At 42.2% G+C, this 13,573-nt stretch overlaps 1 pseudogene; it reads right to left on the bottom strand.

Annotated features, from left to right (window-relative positions):
• Positions 1–9,913: 9,913 nt before the first annotated feature.
• LOC102828541 lies at positions 9,914–10,360 on the bottom strand (annotated as a pseudogene).
• Between the last annotated feature and the right edge of the window lie 3,213 nt (positions 10,361–13,573).

Here is a 13,573-nt window from a genome sequence, read left to right as displayed (position 1 = left end):
CCCCCCCAGACTCTTGGGTAAATACTCCCAGCGCCACTCCCTTATTGACATTTACAAATAAATGAAAGAGTTGTTCTAACAATGGCAGCGCCAAGGCAGGGATGGCAGCACTAAGCCAGGGGCCTGTTTTAATTCTTCTACCTATTGGATTTCCTCAGTAGTCCAGAGGAGAGGATCCGGCCCCTTAAAAATGATAAACATTTTTAAATCTTTAGGACATATGAATCAATCCATATGAGACAATATCTAAACAACCCTAGGAACTGTCTGAGTTCTTGTTTGGCACATGGCAAAGGGAGGCTTACAATTCCTTCTACTCTCTCAGGTCCTAATCTTCATTTCCCTTGGCTAATTAGGTGTTTTAGGTATTTCACTTTGTTGTTGTTGTTAAGTACCACAGAGTCGGTTCTGACTCATAGTGACCCTGCACAGGGTTTCTGAGGCTGTAAATCTTTACAGGAGCAGAAAGCCTCATCTTTCTCCCGCGGAACTGCTGGTAGTTTCGAACTGCTGACCTTGAGGTTCACAGCCCTATTTGTAACCACTACGCTACCAGAGCTCCTTAGGTATTTCACTTTACAGTTCACAAATTGGAGTTTGTTTTTGGAGATTCATAGCCCTTGGGAGCCCAGAAAATCTAGGAAATCTATGGCTATATTAGTGATCTCCTTCTGGTTATTACCAGAGAGAAGTAAGTCATCTACATACTGAAGGAGGCACACGGATGGGAGGAGGAATTTTTCTAATATTTGCTCTAGGATTTGACTGAACAAATTTGGGGAGTCGGTTAACCTCTGTGGGAGAGTCACCCATCAATATTGTTGTTTCTTTCCTGAGTGGGGGTCCTCCCATTCAAAGGCAAACAGATCCCTACAGCCCTCTGCCAAGGGACATGCCCAGAAGGCATTCTTTAGGTCTACTACACTAAACCACTGGTGACTGACGGTAGGGAATCCGGCTGAGTAGAGTATATGGATTAGGAACTACAGGATGTTTGCTTTGCACTATTTGATTTATAGTTCGCAGGTCTTGGACTAAACTATATGAGCCATCTGTTTTTTTACTGGTAGAATTGGGGTGTTGTATGGGGACATACAAGGTTTGAGGAGTTTGTCTTGAATTAATCCTTCAATTACGGGTTTCAATCCCAACCTGCCTTCAAGGGGGATAGGCTATTGTTTCCTTTTTGTGACCTCCCCTGGATTTTTAAATTTAATCTGAATGGGAGATATTTGGAGTCCTCCTCTATTCCCCTCCTTAGTCCATACAATGGGGTCAATTTGTTTCTCTGCCCATGGAGTTAGGAGGTTTAAAGATATATGAATTCTTTCTTGGTTTATATGTAAACCTAAGCCTAGTTTAAACATTAAATCTCTCCCTAGTAGGTTCGTTCCTGATTCTGGTACCAGAAGAAATTTAATGGTGGTTGTTCTCTTTTTGAGTCTAACAGTGAGATGTTTCTTCAAGTTTCTTGACTCTAAATCCTTCTCCTTTAACCCCTGAGATTAAAATTTCCTCAGGGGAGCATAAGAGACCAGGAAGTTGGTTAGAAAAGGATGATCTGGAAGCCCCTGAGTCTACTAAAAAGGTTATAATTTCTCTCTGTGGCCCTACCTCTAAATTTACCAAAGGCTCCTTCCTGGTAGGGCTTATCAACATAAAAGAGCCCTTGACCCCCCTATTCCTCATCAAAGGTCATAAGGGGGATTATTGTCTTTTCCCTTTTGAAATGTCCCCCCTTTCCGCATTTAAAGCATCTGTTTTCTCTTCTTTCTCTAATTACTTTTGGGTTCCCGGACCTCTGGTTTGATCCTAACGGTGAAGGTTGGGGTCCCTTGATTCTTTGACTTTTAGCTATCCCTTGGGTTGCCTGTCCAAAAGTAGGCAGCATGATTTTAGCTTTTTGTCTCTGTTTCTCTTCATCTCTTCTTACATATACCTTTTGAGCCTCCCTACAATAATTCTTCCAAAGACCTATCTTTCCAATTTTCTACTTTTTGTAATTTCTTTGTAATATCAGGCCAGCTATTAATGACAAAATGGAGCTTTAACATTCCTTGTCCTATAGGATCCTCTTAGTCTAGCCCAGCGTATCTTCTCATTTGTCCTTTAAGTCTTTCTAGGAATTCTGCAGGTCCTTCATCTTTCCCTTGCTGTACATCAAAGGCCTTGGATACATTTTGGGAATGGGGACTGATTCCCTGATTCCCTTTATTATCATCTCTCTCAGACCTCTCATGTCACCCCTGTGAGTGGAAGAATCATTGTCCCATTGGGGATCCTGGTTAGGGAATTTAACGTCAACTGCTGGGACCCCCCGGGGCCAGCAGGGTGTTCATGCTCCCAGACAGCCACTGCTGTTCTACGGATCCCTGCCCTTTTCTCCCCTGAAAAGAGGATCCCAAGGATGGATATTAATTCTGCCCGGGTGTATAACTGAGGACCCAGGAACTGATCCACTTGGTCCACGACCCCATGTGGATCCTCAAGTAATGGTCTCAATTCTTTTATTAAAAAGTCCTTACTTCGAAGCTAGTTAAGGGTGTGTTAACAAATTCCTCCTCCCCCTAAAGGAAGTTCTCTCGGTGGAAAAAACGGCTGAGGGTGAGCCTCGGGGAGAGGAGGAAAGGGGAAATTTTGGATATCCTTTTGGCATTGTTCGATTTCTTTTCTAAGTTTTGGCAATGAGGGTTATTTAATGGGGACAAGGGGACTGGGGGAGCTTTTCGGGAAGGCTAGTGCAGGGTCAAGAGTGGGGGTGGGTTAATCAGGTGAAGCTTGGGACACAGGCTGGGGGGGAGGATTATAAAGGGAAGAGAGGGGATCCCATTAAGGGGGTTTGGTTTCTTGGGCCAATCCTCCTCCTTCCCTTTCTCCTTCCTTATTTTTAGCTTTAAGGGGGAAAAGGACAACTGGGCCCTGCCTCCTACAGAGAGCATAGTCAATTTCTTCCTGGGACACAGGGCTGTTATCCTTTACATACTCAATCAAGAGTTGACAAATCCGATCCTCACATGTGCCAAATTTGGGCCAAAGATAGAAGAGGGTTTGAGGATGAGTTCCTGTGTCCAAATAAAACAGCAATATCTAACCATTTTCTTCCCTTTAGTCCGAGGGTTCTCTTTCCAGGATTTTAACATTAATCCCAATGGACTAGCAAGGGGGATTTTGTTGTTTTGGGTTCCATTTTCTCTAGAGATTCTTTTACTAGTGTAATTTCCCATCCCAGCTACCTGGCTGTTTACAAAGAGGATCAATCCACCCTTATACTTGGTGGTTTCTTGCTGTCTTTTATTTTCTCTTCGTCTATCTCTGGCCACTTCCCTAGTGAGAACATTGGTTCCCTCTTAGCAATTGGCGTGTAGGTATAAACCCCCGACTGGGATCGAGTCCTTGACTCGAGACCGCCCTCAGCGGTATAAGGTGGTCACGGAACTGCGGATCAAGACTCCACACTCGCTTCGTGCCCAGGGCACGTCTCTTTCACACACACACAACCTCCGGGATGTCCCAACCACCAAAGGTTCGCCCCCGCGGTTTTTCCTTACCTTCGATCTGTGCACGAAGTTATCTGGGTGCCACGTGGTTCTTTAGTAGGCCTTTTTGCTACTTTGCCAAGGGTCAGGATTTATTCTCTTCCTTGGGAGACTTCAGCAGATCTCATCTGACGGCTTCTGTAACTTGACAGCAGGAGAAGGCTGACGCTGCTTCCCAAAGGGAATGGGAAATCCCGGAAGGGCCCCCAAATTATTAGAAATGAATACCGATGTCACATAAAAGACACTCGGTGAGACTAAATTATCTTGGCATAGCAAAATTTACTCCTGCAAGAGGGTGCGTGCGCATAGCCGTACATACAGGAACAGGCCAGTGAGCACACCGAGTGGGCAGTCCACTCGGGTTTTTAATCCCTGATGCGAGTCTCAAGGCTGTGTCTCACCCTATTGGCTAGGGTTTTGACCTCACAATCTTTTCCCTTACCCGGTTGGCTAGTTCAAATTTTTAAGGTGCGTATTCCTACTTTAGGAAAAGAAAATGAGAGCGATCATAAATTCTTTACTCCAGGAAATAGTTAAAAGAAAAAAAGAGCAATCCTAAATTAAAAAGAGAGCTTACCCGAATACAATAAACAGGGAAAAAAAATTTTTTTTTTCCCCCACACTGATTTGCCCAATACAATATGCTGTTTGGCATCTTGACTGACTGCTGTTTTCATGAATGAACACTAATGGTTGATCAAGGCAAAATAAAATCCTTGACAGCTATATCTTCGCCTTTTATCTTGATGCTGTTTATTGGTCCAGTTGTGAAGACTTTTGCTTTCTTTACATTGAGTTGTGATTTATGAAACTCACCTATTCTTACAGTAACCCAACTTCCTTTGAAGGTTCTGAATAACCGTGTTTCTTACAACCAAAAAAACCCAAGACTAAAACAACAGTGAAGAGTTTTGTAAACACGATTTTAAAGGCAGAAAGTATAAAGTAAAACATTACTGTTGTTGTTAAGTGCCCCTGAGTCAGTTCCGACTCACAGCAACCCTGTATAGGGTTTCCAAGGAGAGGCTGGTGAGTTTGAACCACCGACCTTGTGGTACAGTGCTTGTCTTATGGCGCCACACCAAGACTCCAAAACATTGCTAGACTTGATCAAAAATATATATGACAAATAATTACTATCACTAATGTATAAGGAATATTTGCAAATCCAAAAGGAAATAAAAGATGAACACCCCAAGAAAAATCATGGCAAATGATATAAACAGGTAATTCACAAAAGAATAGTTAAATAGCTGCATTAAAAAAAAAATAACCTTAGTATTGATCAAATGCAATTAAGAGTCGACTTTTTCTCCCTTCCGGTTGATAAAACAATCAAAAGAATAATGCTACCCATTGAGGATGAGGATATGGGAAAATGTATAGTCATACAACTGGTGGCAGGGTAAATGTGACCACTTTTTTGGATGGAAATTTATCAACATGTAGCAAGTCAACCACTCTGCCTTTATGAATTTTCCATAGAAAGGGCCATATTGTTATTTGTCATGAAGTCAGCTCCAACTCATGGAGAAAGAAACAATCAGTGGTCCTGCGGCATCTTCCTAATTGTTGATAGGTTGGAGACTACTGTTGCAGCTGATGTATCAGTCCATCCCTCAGCTTCATTAACCTTCGACTTTAACACACACAATGGCGTTTTCTAGAGTTTGAGCTTTCCTAACGTTGTGTCTAAAGCAAGCAAGTTGAAATCTCACCATTCTTGCTTCTAAGGACTATTCTGGATGTATTTCCCCTAAGAATGATTTGTTCATTCTATTGGCTGGTTGGTTGGTTGATTGGTTCCCATTCATAGCAACCCCTTGTATGGTTTCTAAGGCTGTAAATCTTTACGGGAGCAGAAAGCCTCATCTTTCTCGCGGTTAACAAAGCTTAACTATGTGTCTTCTGATTTTTGAGGATCTATTTTCTAAGCTCTGGTGGTGTGCTGGGCTAAGTGCCGGGCTGCTAATGGAGAAGTCAATGATTAGATCCCTTAGTCAGCTGCACTTTGGAAGCAAGGTTTTACTCCCCTCCCCCACCCCCACCCCCACCCCTACCCTCATTGTTGATTTCAGTCAATAGTAGTTGCTTCATGCTATGTAGTGCTAAGGAAGATGATGAAGGCAGGCTCAGAGGGTGTGTGCAGGCATCCATTAATGATGTCTGCTGAGGTCATGGAAAGAAGTAGCTGCTCCTTTGATCTAGTATTTTCCAATCCTGGAAAGAAAAAAAAAAACAATGCTGAAGTTGATTGTTGCTGCCCTGTTTGGTTCCTTTTGATAAAAGGGAGGCGTGGCAGGTCTGAAGGCCCTCACTCACCTCATTCTCCACCTGGGGGTGACAACATGACCCTTAGTCATGGGAACCTTCCTGCTCTGCAGACGTGGAGGAGGGGAGGGCCACTAGGAGGGTAACTCAGCTGTGCCTACGCCCACCCACACAACAGTCACATCTGTGCTGTGAGGATAAAGACTGCCCTTGTATCCATGTGATTCACTCTTGTTCCTGAAATCACAGAATCTGAAGACAATAGAGCTGAAGAGAGTTTGAGAGAGATCATTTAGTTCAGCTCCCTTTCTGACGCAGGAAGAAAACAGAAGCCCAGATATTTAAGAAATTTAAATTTATATACCCAAAGCAAACCCTGCCACTGAGTCAACTGTGACTCATAGAGAGCCTGTATGTTTTTCAGAACTGTAAATCTTTACGGGAGCAGACATTCTCTTCCTTTACTTGCAGGGTAGCTGATGGGTTTGACCCATCAACATATTGGGTCAGCAGCCCAAGGCTTAATTAAATTTATATAAAAATAAAATCGACTGCCATTGAGTCCATTCTGACAGCAACCGTATAGGACAGAATAGAGCTGCCTCATAGGTTTCTGGGACTGCCCGTCTTTATGAAAGCAAACTGCCTTATAGGTCTCCATTGGAGCAGCTGGTGGATCTGAACTGGTCACCTTTTGATTAACAAGACAAATGCCTAACCCAGAATCCCTAAGGATGTGGGCAGAATTCTGAGCAACAGAACAGCTTGGTATACCTCAAGAGTGTTGTTACCTTGGGCAACCCATTCCTCGCTGAGTCATAGTTTCCACATCAATTAAGTGGGGATCATGCCAGCTGCTTTGCCTAGCCCATGGGATTATTGTGAGGTTCAAGTAAGATAAGGGACAAATGTCTAAATGGGGGAAACATCTGCAATATGCGAGAGGGATTACTACCATCTTAGACTCAGGAATGTCCTTTAAATAAACCACAAAAATTGCCAAAGAATATGAAGGTTATTCATAGAAGAACCATGTGACCAAAATGCATATGAAATGAAGTTCAGTTCCACACATGGTCAGTTTTTTTTAAAAAAAGATGAAAACCCTAGTAAATTATTTTTTTCAACTATAACATTGGCAAAATTTGTGTGGTGATATACAGTTGCAAAGATGTGGGGAGATAAATCCTCGCACAGTGAGTCTGTATGCATAGACGTGTGTGTACATGTTTGTGTGTATGCATGTGGAGGGGAGAATGGCAAATGGAGTTGATCATATAGAAGAGTAATATGGTTACATGTTCCAAAAGCATGATTCAGGAACCCTGCTTCTGGTGTTTATCGTAAAGAAATAACTGGAAAAATGCTCAAAAGATACAAGTTTACACTCACAAGAGTAAGAGTCAAAAAGTACTGCTACTTGGGTTCTAGTTCATATATGCTCCAGTTTATTCTAAACAAAACATCTTTAAGCATGTCTCTGCCATCAGTGGAGGGCTTCAAACACGTTCTCTCAGTAATAAACTTGTCTTAGTTTCGTTGTTGTTGTTATTAAGTACCATTGAGTCGATTCTGAATCATAGCCACCCTGTATATGGTTTCTGAGGAGTGACTGGTGGGTTTTAACTGCTGACCTTGCAGATCCTACAGCACCACACTTTATTGTTGTTGTTGTTGTTAAGTGCTGTCCAGTCGGTTCTGAATCATAGTGACTCTGTATAGGGTTTCCAAGGAGCGAGCGACTGGTGAGTTTAAACTGCCAACCTTGTGGTTCAACTAACCTTGTGAGCCAGGGCTTTATCCTACAGCGCTAAAATCGTATCAAAACAGTGGCCTCTGAAGGCAGAAAGGTCAATTCAGAAGGTTACGGCAACTGGGTGTTTTTTTTTAATCGAAAAGGGTCATCTCAAAAAAAAAAAAAAAAAAAGAGCCATCTCAAGAGATTTTTCTCAAAGGATGAGCACAGGGACTTATTTGGAGGAAGTTTTAAGAAAACTGAACACTACACTGGTGAGAAAAAGGCCAGGAAAGTATTGCTGAAGAACAATGCTCATTCTTCCCAGGCAGCAAAGGTTATCCTGCTGGGAGCCAGCCCCCTATTGCCGTTTGACATAGTCCCCCAGCAAAGAAGCATCCGCATGGCAGGTGTTTTTTGGGAGAGCACCCTTTATCTCTCTTCTTTGGGATGGTTCTGATACCACTTGTGGAGATAGAGTGTACTGCCACATTCACGGCTTCCACTGTGAGTTCTGCAGAGCTTAGGAAAAACCAGTCTTGCAAAATTGTCTCAACTTCACTGGATTAGATTCAAAGGGAATTGTAAATAAATCAAGGCAGCATGACCTATTCCCTCCCACAGAAAAACCCGAATACAAAGCAGCTGCATTTATGAGATCATAGAAGCAGATAAAAAGCAAAAGTGAAGCTGACCAACCCCCATGGATCTCACTTAAGATAGGTGGTAAATTATGGTGACCCTCTCAAGGAAAGTGGACTACCTATTACTGACCAGAACCCATAAACCCCCCACTAACATATACAGGAGCCTACATAGATGGGCAGAGAATGGTAAACATAAATGGAAAGTGGACACATTTTAGTAGTCTTCCTTTTCTGCACCAATTAGCCAGGTTGGGCCCTTCAGCATGCCTCATGACCCCAGAAGTAAGAAAGAAACATAGAAACACTGTTGCTAGGCAATTTAATGAATACTTTAGAAAGACAAAACAATTGAATAAATGTTGGCAATGCTGTTGCTATAGAGAATATGAGTAGTACCTTATGTAGGGTAAAGATTAATGAATAGCTAGAAAAAACAATGGGATAGTGTAAGCAAAGATAATTGAGTCAACAGAAACTTATACTAGAAAAAGAATGTAGTTAAAAGTCTAAAAAGTAAAAATCATCTGTCTAAAGTTTAACTTGACCTTTTAATAGGAATAAGAAAAGACAGTTTATCACTTATGTAGAAGAAGAGATGATATCAGAAGAAAAGTATCTAATGATAAGAAAACGAACAGGATATGGAAAGGTCAAGTGGGACATTGTAGAAATACGTTTGTTAATATTTTATAATCACAAGGTAAAAGAATGATTGATATAATCAAAAATGTGTAGTACTTCAAGGAAAAATATTAATGTGTCAGATCGTTATGCATTGTGTAACTTTAAGTATAAATAAAGACTGTTGCTAAGCTGGGGCAGTTGAGCTCCATCAGCCAACTAAGCAGAGACTCCTCAATTACTTTCATTTTCACCAATTCCGCATCTCCTCTAGAATCTCCCGACCCTGCGAGAGCTGGACTCCCGCATTATACTATAAGAATTTCATTGGGAAACCTTACCCCATCCACCCTACAGCCCTAATCTTGCTCCTTCAAATTTCTTTTTGCCCCTCAAACTCAAAGAACTCAAAGAGGCGTTCTGCTCCCGTAAAGATTTCCAGTCTCAGAAACCCTGTACAGGGTCGCTATGAGTAGGAACCGACTCCAAGGCACTTAACAACAACAACAGCACTGCATGCAAAGACAAAAATGGTTTATCTTCTTTATTTTATACTTTCCAGTAATGAAAAATTTTATGTGGATATTAGGTTTGTAATCAGGAAAACAAAACTTGGGAAATCAAAGTCTGATTACCAAATCATTTAACATTTACTCTTCTTCCCACCCCTTGTCATTCCCATTCCCAGTTCCGTAACCACTACGATTGAGTCGATTCCAACTCACAGAAATCCCTTTGACTCACTGACCTTGTGATTTGCAGTCCAGTGATTATCCTACAGTCCCACCAAGGCCCCTTCCTAGTTGTTGTTGTTGTTAAGTGCTGGTGAGTCGGTTCCGACTCATAGCAACCCTGTATAGGATTTTCAAGAAGTGGCTGGTGAGTTTGAACCATTGACCTTGTGGTTCAAACCAACTTTGTGGTCCAGTGTTTTATCCCACAGTGCCACATCAGGCCTCCCAGTTTCCTAGAGAACCCATTATATATATATATATTTATATTATATTATTATTATTTTATTATTTAACATAGTAGTGACTACACCAGATCATATTTTCTCAAGTGGCAAATGAGCAAAGTATAACATTCTTCTCTGATTCCTAATGAGAACCTTGAAATGATCTGTCTTTTGGAGGATTCAATTTCTTATGACGTCTGTGATACAATCCATGAGGATACCACTGGTGCTTAGTAGTAAAGAACATTTTGCTAAGTTGTTCTATCATGGGTCCTTGCTCAAGGGGCTCATCCGTTACTTCTAGTCTGGTTTTTAGCACTTGATCATGTGTTTCTTCATTATTATACACAGGATCTGGTTGAGGGATAGCTTTTGTGTGCTCATATGGAATGTCCACAGAAGGGTGGTAACATACTATCGTCCTGCCGTCTGATGTCAAAGCAAGCTCTACCTTGCAATTATAGTCATCTGGAAGAGAAGAATATGTAGATTTATGACAAACACAATATAAAGCGCCATTTTGAACTGGAAGTAAATGTTTCAAAGCAGTTCTGTTTGATAGAGCCCATTTTACTGCTGCCACTGCCATGGTGAATCAAGATGCTATCAGATGGTATAAAAAGAGATGCTGTGAAGAGAAACTGCTTTTCAAATCTGCTGCTAGGCACACCTATTTCCAGCCCTTGACAGCTCCTTACGGTAAGTCGGCCATCTTGTTTCCCCCATGATATATTTTTCTTGAAGGGATGAGTCTTAGCCAGGGCCCTGATTCCAGACCATTACAGGATTTGGAAAAGTCACTGAGTTTCCACAGTTTGGAAAGAGAAGAAGCATGGGACACAGGGCAGCATGGTGCCTGAGGGCCCTCGCAGGACGAGGCTGATGGGAGGCTGCTCTGCATTCATCCAATGCTTGGCGTGGTGAGAACCCGTGCACCTTGACCACAAGGAAACAGGACTGTTCCCATCCCTCTGAGAGGGAAGCTGTAAAATCAGGTGTACAGGAATTGGTGAGGCAAACTGACAGTGAGGTGGCAAACAGTGATGTGGCAACAGCAGGTTCATGGCAGGGGAGAGCTGACACCCTATAGGCCCCTTAGAGCCATTTGCTGTTGGGTTCCAGGGTGCAACCCTGAGTGTCAAAGGCAGGTCGGGGGTCAGAAAATGGAGAGAATGCTATTTTAGAATCATTTATTGTGAGACTCTGTCTTAAGAGTGGAATTGGTTTTGTAAGGAAATGCTTTACCTGGGGTGCAATTTCGCCATCCCCCCTCCCCCCTGGTGGGTTTGCGTCCAGGTTTAGGATGATGACGAAGCCACTTGGCATAAACCAAGAGAGATTTTCAGTTCTGGGGTTTCAGGGTAGTGAGTGAGTGGATCTGGAAAGAGGGGACAAGGGAGGGGGAAATGGAGAACTGTGATGCACCCCTTCACCTCACTCCCATCTTTAATGAGATTCAACAAACCACAGAATGCATTTTCTGTGGCAAGCACACTCTTGAAAGCAGCCATAACGTGTAGTTTTATGTTGGACCATTTTTCATAGGATATCTTTTTTCCATTTTAATTAATTAATTTTTTGGAATAGATTATACGAGGGGTCTTCAAAAAGTTCATGGAATTAAAAGATGGTGGAATTTTTTTCATGAACTTTTTGAAACCTTTCATACATGTACCAGGTACGAAGTGCCACAATGGTAAATGGTTACGTGCCACGGAGTCAGTTCGGATTCATAGTGACCTTGTATAAGGTTTCCGAGGCTGTAAATCTTTATGGGAGCAGAAAGCCTCATCTTTCTTCTGCGGACAGGCAGGTAGTTTCGAACTGCTGACCTTGAGATTAACAGCCCGACTCGTAAATCTGTCTCCTCTGTCCTCTCAGCCATCTGGTACTCCTCTCCAGAAACGGAACTTCTGAAAAATCAGTAAGAGATTTGCTTCCGATGGACTTGTCTTTCACTGGACTGCAGGCTAGAAGTCCCTACGTTTCCTTTTTGTTGTAAAGGGCCATCGAGTCAATCCCGACCTACAGCGACCCTGTAAGGGTTTCCAAGGAGCAGAACTGCCAACCTTGCAGTTCAAATGGCTTTACAAGTCTGACACATTAACCCACAGCACCACACCTTAGCGCTCTGCAAACTTTCCTACCTTTGTGTATTTACTCCTACCTTCCTCTCACCAAGAATGCGTCTTTCTGCAACCTCTGTCTTTCAAGTTGCTGCTCCATTCACGCTTCAAAGTCCAACTCTAAAGTCTTGTTCCGAATTGCTCTTTCATGCCCCCTGCTGGAGGCGTACTCACCTGGCAGTGAACGATTCCTCCCTTGTTTGAATGTCCTAGGTACTACACAGTTCATTCAGATGAAATTTCTCTTAATCCCTTTTCCCACCCCTAGAGGCAGACCTGCATGAAGGCAAAGGCCAGGCCACACACATCTCTGTGTTCTGCATGGTGTTGAGTACTTAGCACATAAAAGTGATAAATAATTTGATTATTTCAAAAATATAAGATGGAGAGAACGGTCTAGACTAACAGAAACCAAAGAAACATAACCACCAAATGTAATTCCCCAAATTACATTAGATCCTGATTTGAAAAAAATAAAAGCTATATAGTTATTGCAGTTGTTGGAAAAAATTAGGGAAAATTGAATACAGACGGCATGAAAGATGATATTACAAAGTTACTGCTAATTTTTGTAGGTGGAAATGGGGCATTTTTTTTTTTTTTGAGATATATATTGAAGTATTTGTGGGTGAAGCTTCATACACTCTCAAACAACAACAACAACAACAACAAAAAAGAACTATACACACACACACACATATACACACACACACACACACATATATATACACACACACACACATATATATACACACACACACATATATATACACACACACACACATATATATATACACACACACACACACACACACACATATATATATATATATGGAGTCCTGGTGTGGCACTGTGGGTTAATGTTAATGTGCTGGATTGCAAAGCCAGTTTGAACCACAGGGTCAGCAGTTCAAGCTCACCAGTCGCTCCTCAGAAACCCTATACAGGGTCGCTGTGGGTAGGAACCAACTCAACAGCATTTGGCAACAACATCATATATATATATATATATACACACACACACACACACACACGAGCAGGGTGCTTAAAAGGTGAAGAAATGGAATTGAAAGGTAACTGGATTTTCCCAGAAACTCTTTGAGACTCCTTATATGTACGCGTGTGTGTAGATAAAGAGACCGACAACAAATTGGCAAATCATGATCAGATGTTGAATTTCAATGGAGAGTAAATTTGTTGGAGTCCTGGTGTGGCCCTGTGGGTTAATGTGCCAGATTGCAAAGCCGTTTGAAATGCAAGGTTGGTAGTTCAAGCTCACCAGCTGCTCCTCGGAAACCCTATACAGGGTCACTATGGGTCGGAATTGACTCGACGGCACTTAACAATAACAACTTATGGCTTTGCTGGCCAAATTTCATCTCTCATACTTCAGACATATTGTCAGGAAGAACCAGTCGCCAGAGAAGGATATCATGTTTGATAAGGTGGAGGGTCAGAGAAAAAGAGGAAGACCCCCCAATGAGATGGATTGGCAAAGTGGCAGCATCTATGGTGAGGTTGGCCCAGGACTGGGCAGTGTTTCGTTCTGCTGTGCATAAGGTTGCTTTGAATTGGTACCAACTCGATGGCACCTAACAACAACAACAACATATGGCTTTGTGATCTACTTGCGAAAATCAGACAAGGGAAATCCTATGGATTCCAATGATGGAATA

The sequence above is a fragment of the Chrysochloris asiatica genome, unplaced genomic scaffold (assembly GCF_000296735.1).
Source record: "Chrysochloris asiatica unplaced genomic scaffold, ChrAsi1.0 scaffold00054, whole genome shotgun sequence".
In the NCBI taxonomy this organism is placed as follows: Eukaryota; Metazoa; Chordata; class Mammalia; order Afrosoricida; family Chrysochloridae; genus Chrysochloris; species Chrysochloris asiatica.
This window is presented reverse-complemented; position numbering and strand designations above follow the sequence as displayed.